Genomic DNA, 11,932 nt, shown 5'->3' on the forward strand with positions numbered 1-11,932 from the left:
CCCTTTTTAGGGCTTTATTGGATGAATGTGAGCGAATTAATATTTTTTAAAAAAAGTAAAAAAAATTATGCCCTGAACAGGTAAGATAAGTCTGGTAACGCCTCGTGCTCGACTCCGGCGACGGTCTCGGGTAAGGGTTGTTACATGATTCTCCCTCTTCTCGGTCCAATACAAGGGTTTTCGAGACTTGTATCCAAACAAAGCCTCATAAGGAGCCATTTTCAGACTTGACTAATAATTATTGTTGTAGGCAAATTCGACTAGCGGTAAATACTTTTCCCAACTGTCTTGGAACTTGAGAACACAACACTGCAACATGTCTTCTAAGATCTGAATCAATCTTTCTGATTGACTGTCGGTTTTCGGGTGAAAAGTCATGCTAAAATTTAGTTTTGTTCCCAGTGCTTCTTGCAACTTTTCCCAAAACTGCGAGGTAAACCTCGGAACTCTATCCAAAATAATCGACAAGGGCACTCCATGAAGTCTCACGATCTCAAAAACATATAGATTGCCCAATTTCTCAAGGGAATAGTTAGTACGCACTGGTATAAAATGTGTCGACTTAGTAAGTCTATCAACAACTTCCAAAACTGAATCTTTTTTCCTTGGTGTCAAAGGCAACCTTGACACAAAATCCATGGTTACTCGATCCCACTTTCACTCGGGAACCATCATAGGTTGAAGTAAACCTGAGGGTACTTGGTGTTCAGCCTTCACTTGTTGACAAACTAGACACTTAGAAACAAACTCAGAAATGTTTCTTTTCATCCCTGACCACTAGTACATTTTCTTTAAGCCGTTATATATTTTTACACTACTCGGATGGATAGACAAGCAACCACTATGTGCCTCTCGCAAAATCCTCTGAATAAGCTCATTATCCTTGGGTACACAAACTCTGTCTCAGTACATCATACAATTGTAGGTACCAATACTAAACTCTGATTCATTTCCCATCTCACACTGAGCCATTTTAGCTTACAAGTCCCTATCGCCTTTCTGAGCCTCACAAATCTCTTGAAGGAACGTAGGTCATCTCGGCTAGAATCGAGCCATCATTAATCACAGTCAACTGAGTATTCATAGCCCTCAAGGTGAACAATGATTTCCTACTCAATGCATCAGCTACTATATTAGCCTTTACGGGATGGTAGTCAATCACCAACACTTTTTGAGACATCAAATACTTGAGGCTTTTATGGTCAGTGAACACTTGACATCTCTCACCATACAAATGGTGTCTCCAAATTTTTAATGCAAACATAATGGCTACTAGCTGATCGCGTTATTTCATGATAGGTTTTAAATATTTATAATTAATCGTTCTTGAAACTAACATTATCGCAATGTAGGCAAGTGTACCTATCGAACAGTAGTATAGTTTTAGCAAGACCGAATTGTCGAACCCAAAGGAACTAAAAGTACTAGTAATGACTGTCTTTTTATTATCTAGCCTAAGAATAAAGAGGTTTTTGTTTTAATTAACTAATTATCTAAACTAAGAATGCACAGAGAATCGAATTGGAGAATTGCTTTTGGAAAAATCGATTGAATGAAGACAATACTTAAGGAAAAATCCACCTAGACTGTACTTGTTATTCTGGCTCCGAAACGGACGATTTGTTCATTTAACTTGTTCCGTAGAGATCCCTAAGTTATGTTATTATCCCTATTCAAGACTATTAACGTCTAATCCCTAGATTGAATAACCGAAACTTTTCTCTAATTAACACTCTAGGGTTGCATTAACTCGACCTATGGATCCCCTTATTAGGTTTCACCCTAATCCGAAAAAATCTTGTCACCCTATATCTGGGCGCACAATCAACTCCACTTAATTATGATAAATGTACTCTTAGACAGGGTCTATTCCTCTTCTAAAGAAGAGCTTATCTTGAACCAGTATCCTAGGATATCAAAACAAGAATTAAGAACACATAATTAAGAACAAGTTAAATATTTATCATACAATTCAGAAAATAATAACAAGATTCGTCTTAGGTTTCATTCCCTTTAGGTATTTAGGGAATTTAGTTCATAACTAAATAAGAAAACATCTTGGAATAATAAAGAATACAAAATATAAAGAAAACCCAAAACTCCTGAAGGGGAATTGAGGAGACATCTTCAGTCTTGATGATGAATCCAGCTTCTGAGATGAATCAATCGGCTTCCTTGGAGTAATTCCTTACTCCCTATTCTGTGTGTCCCCCTTTTCTCCTTTTCTAGGGTGTATTTATAGGGTTTGGAATGCCTATGAGCCCTCAAAATTAGCCTTTTCAGAATTGGACTCAACTTAGGCTCAATAGGGACATGCCCGTGTGACACACCCATGTGCGATTACTTCAGGCCGTGCTCGAGCCTGTTAGAATGGCACGGCCGTGTGGGATGCCCATGTGAGGAAGTCTAGGCCGTGTTGAGTTGGTAATTTGGCCCATTTTCTCCATTTTTGGCCCGTTTATCGTTCCTTTCGCTCTTTTATGCTCTCCTAAGTATAAAACATGAAATTAAAGCATTAGGAGCATTGAATTCACCAATTCTAATGGAAAATCATCCATAAAATTCTTTAAACATGGGGTAAAAATATGAATAAATTATGGTTTATCAAATACCCCGACACTTAAGCATTTGCTTATCCTCAAGCAAAGTTCTCAACTCATAATCAAAATAAATTCTTCTCAACTTATAATTTCTATCGATAATATCTCAAATTAATCCATAAGTAATCATACATTGAGAATTTCAACTAAAAGAACATAAAAGTTTCAATCATTCTGATTTGAGTATTTAAATATGCAAACATAGGTGTCTCTCCTCATCTGAGTAATTGCCTTTGATTTAGAATATCACAGAGTTTCACATCCTCACTGAAGATTCACTCAAATCACTCGAGGTGTTTAAGGACAATAAATGAAGCACACAATAGTCAATAATGAAAAGTCATTACCATAGGCTTGCATGAAAATCAAATCTCCACCGCTATAATTTAAAAAGATACATCAATCAAAAGGTCTTTAGAGGGTTACAGTGAGGCTTGATTAGAGGGGTGTGGTCACAAGCTGAAAGAAAGAGTTAGAATTGAGATTGAATTGAAAAATTGCCTAACTAGAAAAAGAGTTAATCTTCACTTGCGTACAATAGAGATTCTTTTCAGAATATGAAATTACAGATAAGTATACATAGTTTTCTTTTTTCTTTTTTTTTTAAGAACAAGTTAAATAACATAGACTAACTATTAAGAACAAAACATAGCTGAGCAATCCATTCAACTCAAATCTCAACAAAAATAGGGATTAATTTAGGGGATTTCAACAATAATGGGTTAAGGGTTAATATTAAGGGTAATACAATGAATGGTTTGTTAGGCTCAAGGGGGTTTACTAGGGGTTAATCGTGGAGGTAGGTTTTTCATGGCATGAGTGGGTTAATCCTAAGTGCCTTAATCATTTTGACATATCAAATCAAATGGTGTGGTCTCGACATGCATAATCAAGCAAGTTCTAGAATAACAGTTCAATACTGACGCACTCAAAGCAATAATAAAAGTGAGCATGAAAGAATTAATAGATGCTCAAAAAGCTCAAAAATCTCACAAAAATTATGAGTTTTTGATGTTAAAAACTTGTGAATTCCAATTCAAAGTAATACCTAAACTTTGGGGAAACAGTCGAAGATTTTGAATTCTTAAAATCAACTCATCATGCTTGATTCTCTAATGTCTTAAAGTTTAAACAATCAATGCATAATTGCTTATGTTTTAATTCAAGATATATCAATCAAAATCATAAATTAATTAAAATTTATCCTAAATATGATATGAAAGCTTTTCAAGAGAGCAAGTCAATCAGTCAGGGATTTTTCTAATAATGAAATAAATACCCTCCACACTTAAGATGTACATTGCCCTCAATGTACAAAGATAGATATTAAAGTATAAAAAGAAGATATGGGGAGAAATGAAACTTCCTGTATTAATAATGGATGATATTCTTGGATTGGCGAGATCGAGTATTAGAGATAACTCTAGATGGAAAGCTTGACTCTGAAGGTAAGCCGTTTTTAAAAGGAAAACAAATGAATCTTAAAAACAAATGAATCTTAAAAACCTAATAAAAGAAAAATAAAATAAGATAATTATTCTAATTTTTCAAGTGGCACGGCTGGTGCACACGCCCGTGTGGTTCATGTCCCATCCGTGTTCGTCGCGAATTGTGATGTCGTCACACGGCCTTAACGCACGCCCATGTGTATAGGCCATGTGGCTACATGATCGTGTCACACGGTCGTGTCTGGTGTGTTCGCTTCTCCCACGGTCTTGTACGTTTTTGCCCTCCCGTGTCATTCTGACAGTGTGGTCCACGGGTGCTAGACATGGGTGTGTCTTAAGCTCGTGTTTGTTTGGCAGATTTGACCACGGCTAGGTCGCACGCCCGTGGCCACTTATCGCGTCCCGTGTTAGGAAGAATAACTTTTACCCTATTTTCACACGGTCATCTCACACGGCCATGTTTCTGTCCGTGGTGGTCACACGGCTATAAGCACGGCCATGTGATCGGCAGTGTGGAGTTTGGAACCTATGCTTCAAATACTCTGTTAGTGACCTAGATGTTTAAAATTTGAAATTTAAATAATTTAAAATCGTTAGTACTCAGGTTGCCTCTCGAGACGCACTTGTTTATAGTCTGAGCTCGAAGTTTATTCAGGGCGGTTTGTGGAGTCGTAGCTCCTCTACATCATTTTTAAAATTCTCGCCATTAAAAAGATTGAGATGATGTCCATTTACTTTGAAAGTACCGTATGACGGGTGGCTCACCTTTATTGTGCCATATGGAAGAACAGATTGAATTACAAAAGGTCCTGACCATCGTGATTTGAGTTTCCTAGGAAACAATCTGAGTCTTGAGTTATATAGTAAGACAAGATCTCCAACTTCAAATTGCTTTCGTTGCTTTAAGCGGGTGTCATGGCGCCGCTTTGTTGCTTCCTTGAATAGGCGTGAATTTTCGTATGCATTGGCTCGCCACTCATCAAGCTCGTTCAGCTGCATCAACTTGCTTTTTCCTGCAAGTTCGAGATCAAGGTTTAGAAATTTGATAGCCCAAAAAGCTTTATGCTCTAGTTTAAATGGTAGATGACAACTTTTTCTATAAACAAGTCTGTAAGGTGATATCCCTATGGGGGTCTTAAAAGTAGTTCTGTAAGCTCATAAGGCATCATCTACTTTCATTGCCCAATCTTTTCTATTTGATTCTACTATTTTTTCAAGGATCCGTTTGATTTCTCGGTTTGCTACTTCAACTTGTCCATTAGTTTGAGGATGGTATGGGGTGGCTGTTCTATGATGAACTCCGTATTTCTTAAGGGTTTTTTCAAATTGGGTATTACAAAAATGAGTGCCCCTGTCAATGATAATTGCTCTAAGTGTTCCGAATCTCGAGAAGAGTTTATTAAGGAAACGTACTACCACTCTAGGATCATTAGTAGGTAGAGCTTGGGCTTCCACCCATTTGGACATGTAATCAACTGCTACTAAGATGTTTTTATTCCCAAATGAACTAGGGAATGGGCCCATGAAATCGATACCCCAAATGTCAAATATTTCACATGAAAGTATATAGTTTTGAGGCTTTTCATCACGTTTAGATATGTTACCTATCCGTTGGCATTTGTCACATGAAGTAACGTACCTATTAGCGTCTTTGAATAACGAAGGCCAATAAAAACCTGATTCAAGTATTTTGTGTGCGGTCTTAGTTCACTATAGTGTCCTCCAATTGGCCTTTAATGGCAATGTTCCAATATTTTTGATATTTTTGATCCTGTAACGCATCTTCTAATGACTTGATCTGCACATCTGTAAAACAGAAAGGGGTCATCCCAAAAGTAGTGTTTCACATCATTAAAGAATCATTTCTTTTGCTAGTGTGTTAACCCTTTTGGGATAATGTTAGCGGCTAAAAAATTTGCAATGTCTGCAAACCAATGTACCTCGGAGTCAGATATAGCGAAAAATTGTTCTTCAGGGAATGAATCATTTATTTCAACTTCATATAGTTCTCTGGTATTAGAGTTCTCAAGCCTGGACAGATGATCAGCCACGAGATTTTTAGCTCCTTTCTTATCCTGAATTTCCAAGTTGAATTCCTGCAATAGGAGAATTCATTGAATGAGTCGAGGTTTTGCATTAGTTTTAGTTAAAAGGTAGCGAAGGGCGAAATGGTCAGTGTACACAATAACTTTAGACAATATGAGATATGATCAAAATTTATCAAATGCAAAAACCACAGCTAGCAACTCTTTTTTCGTAGTGGTATAATTCTCTTGTGCCGCTGTCAAAGTTTTGCTAGAATAATAGATAGGTTGAAAATGCTTGTCTCTCCACTGTCCCAATACTGCACCTACTGCAAAGTCACTCGCATCACACATTAATTCAAATGGTAAATTCCAATCAGGTGCAATTATAATTGGAGCATTAATTAATTTATACTTTAGAGTATTGAATGCTTCTAAGCACTCCTGATTGAAATTGAAAGGTATATCTTTTTCTAGCAATTTAGTCAAAGGCTTAGCTATTTTACAAAAATCCTTAATAAATATTCTATAAAAACCAGCATGTCCTAAAAAGCTTCTAATAGCCTTAACCGAACTAGGAGGAGGTAATTTTTCGATTGTTTCTATTTTAGATTTGTCCACCTCAATCCCTCTACTAGAAATTTTATGCCCTAATACAATACCTTCTTGAACCATGAAGTGGCATTTCTCTCAGTTAAGCACAAGGTTTGTTTCCTCACATCTTATTAAAACTCGTTTTAAATTTTTAAGATAGAGATAGAAAGAGTTATCAAATACCGAGAATCATCCATAAATACTTCCATGATATCTTCTATGAGTTCATCGAAGATGGCCATCATACAGCGCTGAAAAGTGGCAGGAGCATTACATAATCCAAAAGGCATTCTACGATAAGCAAACGTACCATATGGGCATGTGAATGTTGTCTTTTCTTGATCTTCAAGAGTTATTGGTATTTGGAAATAACCCGAGAGTCCGTCTAAAAAATAGTAGTACATGTGCCCGAATAATCTTTCCAACATTTGGTCAATGAATGGAAAAGGGAAGTGATCTTTTCTTGTGGCATCATTCAGTTTCCTGTAATCGATGCAAACTCTCCATCCTGTGACTGTCCTTGTTGGGATGAATTCATTCTTCTCGTTGGTCACAACCGTCATGCCGCCTTTCTTAGGGACAGCCTGTACTGGACTTACCCAAGAACTGTCAGAAATAGGATAAATAATCCCATCATCTAAAAGTTTAATTACCTCGGCTTTTACAACTTCCTTCATGTTAAGGTTCAGACGTCTTTGAGCTTGCACACACGGTTTGTATTCATCATCCATAAAAATTTTATGGGTGCAAAAAGAAGGGCTGATTCCTTTAAAGTTATAAATTTTCCAAGCTATGGCATTTTTATGTTCTTTTAATACTTGGATTAATTCCTCTTTCTCCTTAGGTTGCAAGTTAGAAGCAATGATAACGAGTAATGTAGAGTTATTTCCAAGGAATGTGTACACCAAGTGGTTTGGTAATTGTTTAAGTTCTAGTTTGGGGGGCTCTTAAATAGAGGGTTTTTGCTTAAGTTCATTGTTTAGCTTAATGCCCTCATATTCTACTTGTCTTGAAGAGTACTCATTAGGTTCATCATCTGTCTCCTCTTCTTGAGCTAGATACAGTTCCAATGTGTCCTACTGTATAATTTCCTAAAAAGAGTCTTGAGTAGTATGATCAATAGAGTCAATAAAATAACATGAATCATCTTGTTCCCTATAAAACCTCATAACATCATAAATTTTAAAGATAATATCCTCGTCACCTACTCTAAGTGCCAGTTTATCGTCACCCACATCGATTACAGCCCTAGCAGTGGCTAAAAATGAGCATCCTAAAATTAAGGGCACTTCCACATCTTCATCCATGTCAAGCACAACAAAGTCAATAGGAAATATGAATTTATCTACTTTCACGAGTACGCCTTCTATAATGCCCCTAGGATATTTAACAGATCTATTGGCTAATTGAATACTCATCCTAGTAGGTTTAGGTTCCCCAAGACCAAGTTGTTTGAACATTTTATATGGCATCAAATTAATGCTAGCGCCTAAATCAGCTAGTGCTTTTTCAACATTCAGACTACCAATTAAGCAAGGGATAGTAAAACTCCCTGGATCTTTCAGTTTGGTTGGCAACTTGTTTTGGAGTATGGCTGAACACTCCTCGTTGAGTTCTACTATAGACAAGTCATCGAATTTCCTTTTATTTGTTAGAAGCTCTTTCAAAAATTTTGCGTATGTAGGCATCTGCGAGATGGCTTTAACAAAAGGTAAGTTGATATGTAATTGCTTAAAAAGTTTAAGAAACTTACCGAATTTCGCATCAATGCGATCTTTTTTCAATTTTGCTGGGTACAGAACCAGAGGTTTATATTCTTTCGGCACTTGTTTGTCACTATTTTCGGTTTTTTTCTTCCCCTCTTTCGCTTATCATGGCTTCTTGTGTTAGCTTCTTTTCAGTTTCCACTAACACTTCCCCACTTCTTAGTGTAACTGCTTCTACATGCTCTTTTGATTGGGTGTTACTAGGTAAACTCCCTAGTGGTCTTTCTGAAATTAATTTGGATAGGTGGCTTATCTGAGTTTCAAGCCCTTGGATTGATGCTTGTTGATTCTTAAGTGCTGTCTTGGTGTTCTGGAAACGAGTTTCTAACACTGATATAAACTTTGAGAGCATCTCTTCAAGGTTCAGCTTCTTTTCCTGTTGGTAGGGTGGTTGCTGAAAACCCAGAGGATGTTGTGGTCTTTGAATTCCTTGGCCTCCCCACGAAAAATTGGGATGGTTCCTCCAACCTGCATTGTAAGTGTTACTAAATGGATTGTTTTGAGGTCGAGGATTATTACCCATGTAGTTTAGTTGCTCGTTATCCATGTTATGGCCATAAGATTGGTATTCCGAATGACTTGTTCCACCACTACTTGCTTCGTACTACATTACTGGGTGAACTTATAAAGAACTAAGAAAACCATCAATCTTTTTATTCAAGAGTTCTACCTGATTTGACAGCATGGTGACCGAATCGACGTTATAAACACCGATTTTTTTAGTTTGCTTTGTCCTCATAACTTGCCACTAATAGTTATTCAGTGACATCTCCTCAATAAACTCATAGGCATCTTCAGGTGTTTTATTATTGATGGTTCCACCAACAACTGCGTCAACCATTTGCCGAGTCGAAGGATTCAGACCATTGTGGAATGTTTGAACTTGGAGGCAAAGCGGTAACTCATGGTGAGGGCACCTTCTCAGTAAGTCATTGTATCTCTCCCATGCATCGTAGAGGGTTTCTAAATCCATCTGCACAAAAGAAGAGATATCATTACGTAATTTAACCGTTTTAGCCGGCGAAAAATATTTTAGTAAAAATTTTTCGATCATTTGTTCCCAAGTAGTAATTGACCCTAGTGGTAATGAGTTCAACCACTATTTAGCTTTGTTCCTCAATGAATAGGGAAACAACTGAAGATGTATGGCATCATCAGAAATGATATTAATTTTAAATGTATCGCATAGTTCTAAGAAGTTCGCTAAATGAGCGTTGGGATCATCATCCTGCAAACCATCAAACTGAACAAATTATTGTATCATTTGAATAGTGTTAGGTTTTAATTCAAAAGTATTTACAGCTATAGCAGGTCTAACTATGCTTGATTCAGTTCCTGTTAAAGAAGGTTTAGCATAATCATACATAGTACGTGGAGCAGGATTTTGATTAATCGCAATTGCAGGAGGTAGCTGATTGCCTTGGTTTTCAGCCATCTCTTTGGTTGGGGGTTGAGTATCGTCTTCTTGCTTATTCTCTGTGTTTCTTAAGCTTCACCTTATTTCTCTTTGGTTTCTAAGAACTGTGCGATCAATTTCTTCGTAAAAAAATAATGGCCCTGACGGGTTTCTTCTAGTCATAAACTATAAAAACCTGCCAAGAGAAGGAAAAAGTAAATAAGTAAGTAATAATAATAATATAAAATTAAATTGCAAGAAAAATAAATGGCTAAAGTAATAAAATTTGAGCGTTCCTAACATCTTAGTTCCCCAGCAATGGCGCCAAAAAATTGATTGCGTTATTTTCTGATAGGTTTTAAATATTTATAATTAATCGTTCTTGAAACTAATTATTATCGTGATGTAGGCAAGTGTACTTATCGAACAGTAGTATAGTTTTAGCAAGACCAGATTGTCGAACCCAAAGGAACTAAAAGTACTAGTAATGACTGTCTTTTTATTGTCTAGCCTAAGAATAAAGAGGTTTTTATTTTAATTAACTAATTATCTAAACTAAGAACGCACGGATAATGGAATTGGAGAATTTCTTTTGGAAAAATCGATTGAATGAAGACTATACCTAAGGAAAAGTCCACCTAGACTGTACTTGTTATTCTGGCTCCAAATCGGACAATTTATTCATTTAACTTGTTCCGTAGAGATCCCTAAGTTATGTTATTATCCTTATTCAAGACTAATAACGTCTAATACCTAGATTGAATAACCGAGACTTTTCTCTAATTAACACTCTAGGGTTGCATTAACTCGATCTATGGATCCCCTTATTAGGTTTCACCCTAATCCGGCAAAATCTTGTCACCCTATGTCTAGGCGTGCAATCAACTCCGCTTAATTATGATAAATGTACTCTTAGACAGAGTTTATTCCTCCTCTGAATAAGAGCTTATCTTGAATCAGTATCCTGGGATATCAAAACAAGAATTAAGAACACATAATTAAGAACAAGTTAAATATTTATCATACAATTCAGAAAATAATAACAAGATTCGTCTTAGGTTTCATTCCCCTTAGGTATTTAGAGGATTTAGTTCATAACTAAATAAGAAAACATCTCAGAATAATAAAGAATACAAAACATAAAGAAAACCCAAAACTCTTGAAGGGGAATTGAGGAGAGATCTTCAGTCTTGATGATGAATCCGGCTTCTGAGATGAATCAATCAGCTTCCTTGGAGTAATTCTTTACTCCCTATTCTGTGTGTCCCCCTTTTCTGCTCTTCTAGGGTGTATTTATAGGCTTTGGAATGCCTATGAGCCCTCAAAATTAGCCTTTTCAGAATTGGACTCAACTTGGGCTCAGCAAGGACACACCCGTGTGAGATTACTTTAGGCCGTGCTCAAGCCTGTTAGAATGGCACGGTCGTGTGGGATGCCCGTGTGAAGAAGTCTAGGCCGTGTTGAGTTTGTACTTTGGCCCATTTTCTCCATTTTTGGCCCGTTTCTCATTCCTTTCACTCCCTTCTGCTCTCCTAGGTATAAAACATGAAATTAAAGCATTAGGAGCATCAAATTCACCAATTTTAATGGAAAATCATCCATAAAATGCTTTAAACATCGGGTAAAAATATGCATAAATTACGACTTATCATTAGCTCTAAATCGTGGGTCGGGTAATTCTTCCCGTGTGGCTTTAGCTATCTCGAGGCATAGGCTATTACCTTGCCTTCTTGTATAAACACACATTCTAACCCATTCAGGGATGAATCACTATACGCCACAAACGTTTTTCCCGATTTCGGTTGCACTAAAATTGGGGCTTCGGTCAACAAAGCCTTTAGTTTCTCAAAACTCTGTTGGCACTTTTCTATCCATTCAAACTTGACATCCTTCTGTAACAACCTTTTCATCAGAGTAGCTATCATTAAGAATCCTTTGACAAATCGTCTGTAGTACCCAGCTAAGCCCAGAAAGCTTCGAACCTCTGTCACATTCTCCAGCGATTTCCACTCAACGATAGCTGAGTTCTTACTCGGGTCAACTCTAATCTCGTAAACTGACACAATGTGTCCCAAGAATCTGACTTTTCATAGCCAACATTCAC

The 11,932-nt window shown here is 36.9% G+C and overlaps 1 non-coding gene across 1 annotated transcript; it reads left to right on the forward strand.

The window, feature by feature from the left end:
• The first annotated feature begins 9,331 nt into the window (after positions 1-9,331).
• LOC128282956 (small nucleolar RNA R71) lies at positions 9,332-9,438 on the forward strand. The gene has a single exon (XR_008273304.1). It is a non-coding gene; the product is annotated as a small nucleolar RNA R71 (small nucleolar RNA).
• Positions 9,439-11,932: the final 2,494 nt, after the last annotated feature.

Source organism: Gossypium arboreum, chromosome 10 (assembly GCF_025698485.1).
Source record: "Gossypium arboreum isolate Shixiya-1 chromosome 10, ASM2569848v2, whole genome shotgun sequence".
Lineage (NCBI taxonomy): Eukaryota > Viridiplantae > Streptophyta > Magnoliopsida > Malvales > Malvaceae > Gossypium > Gossypium arboreum.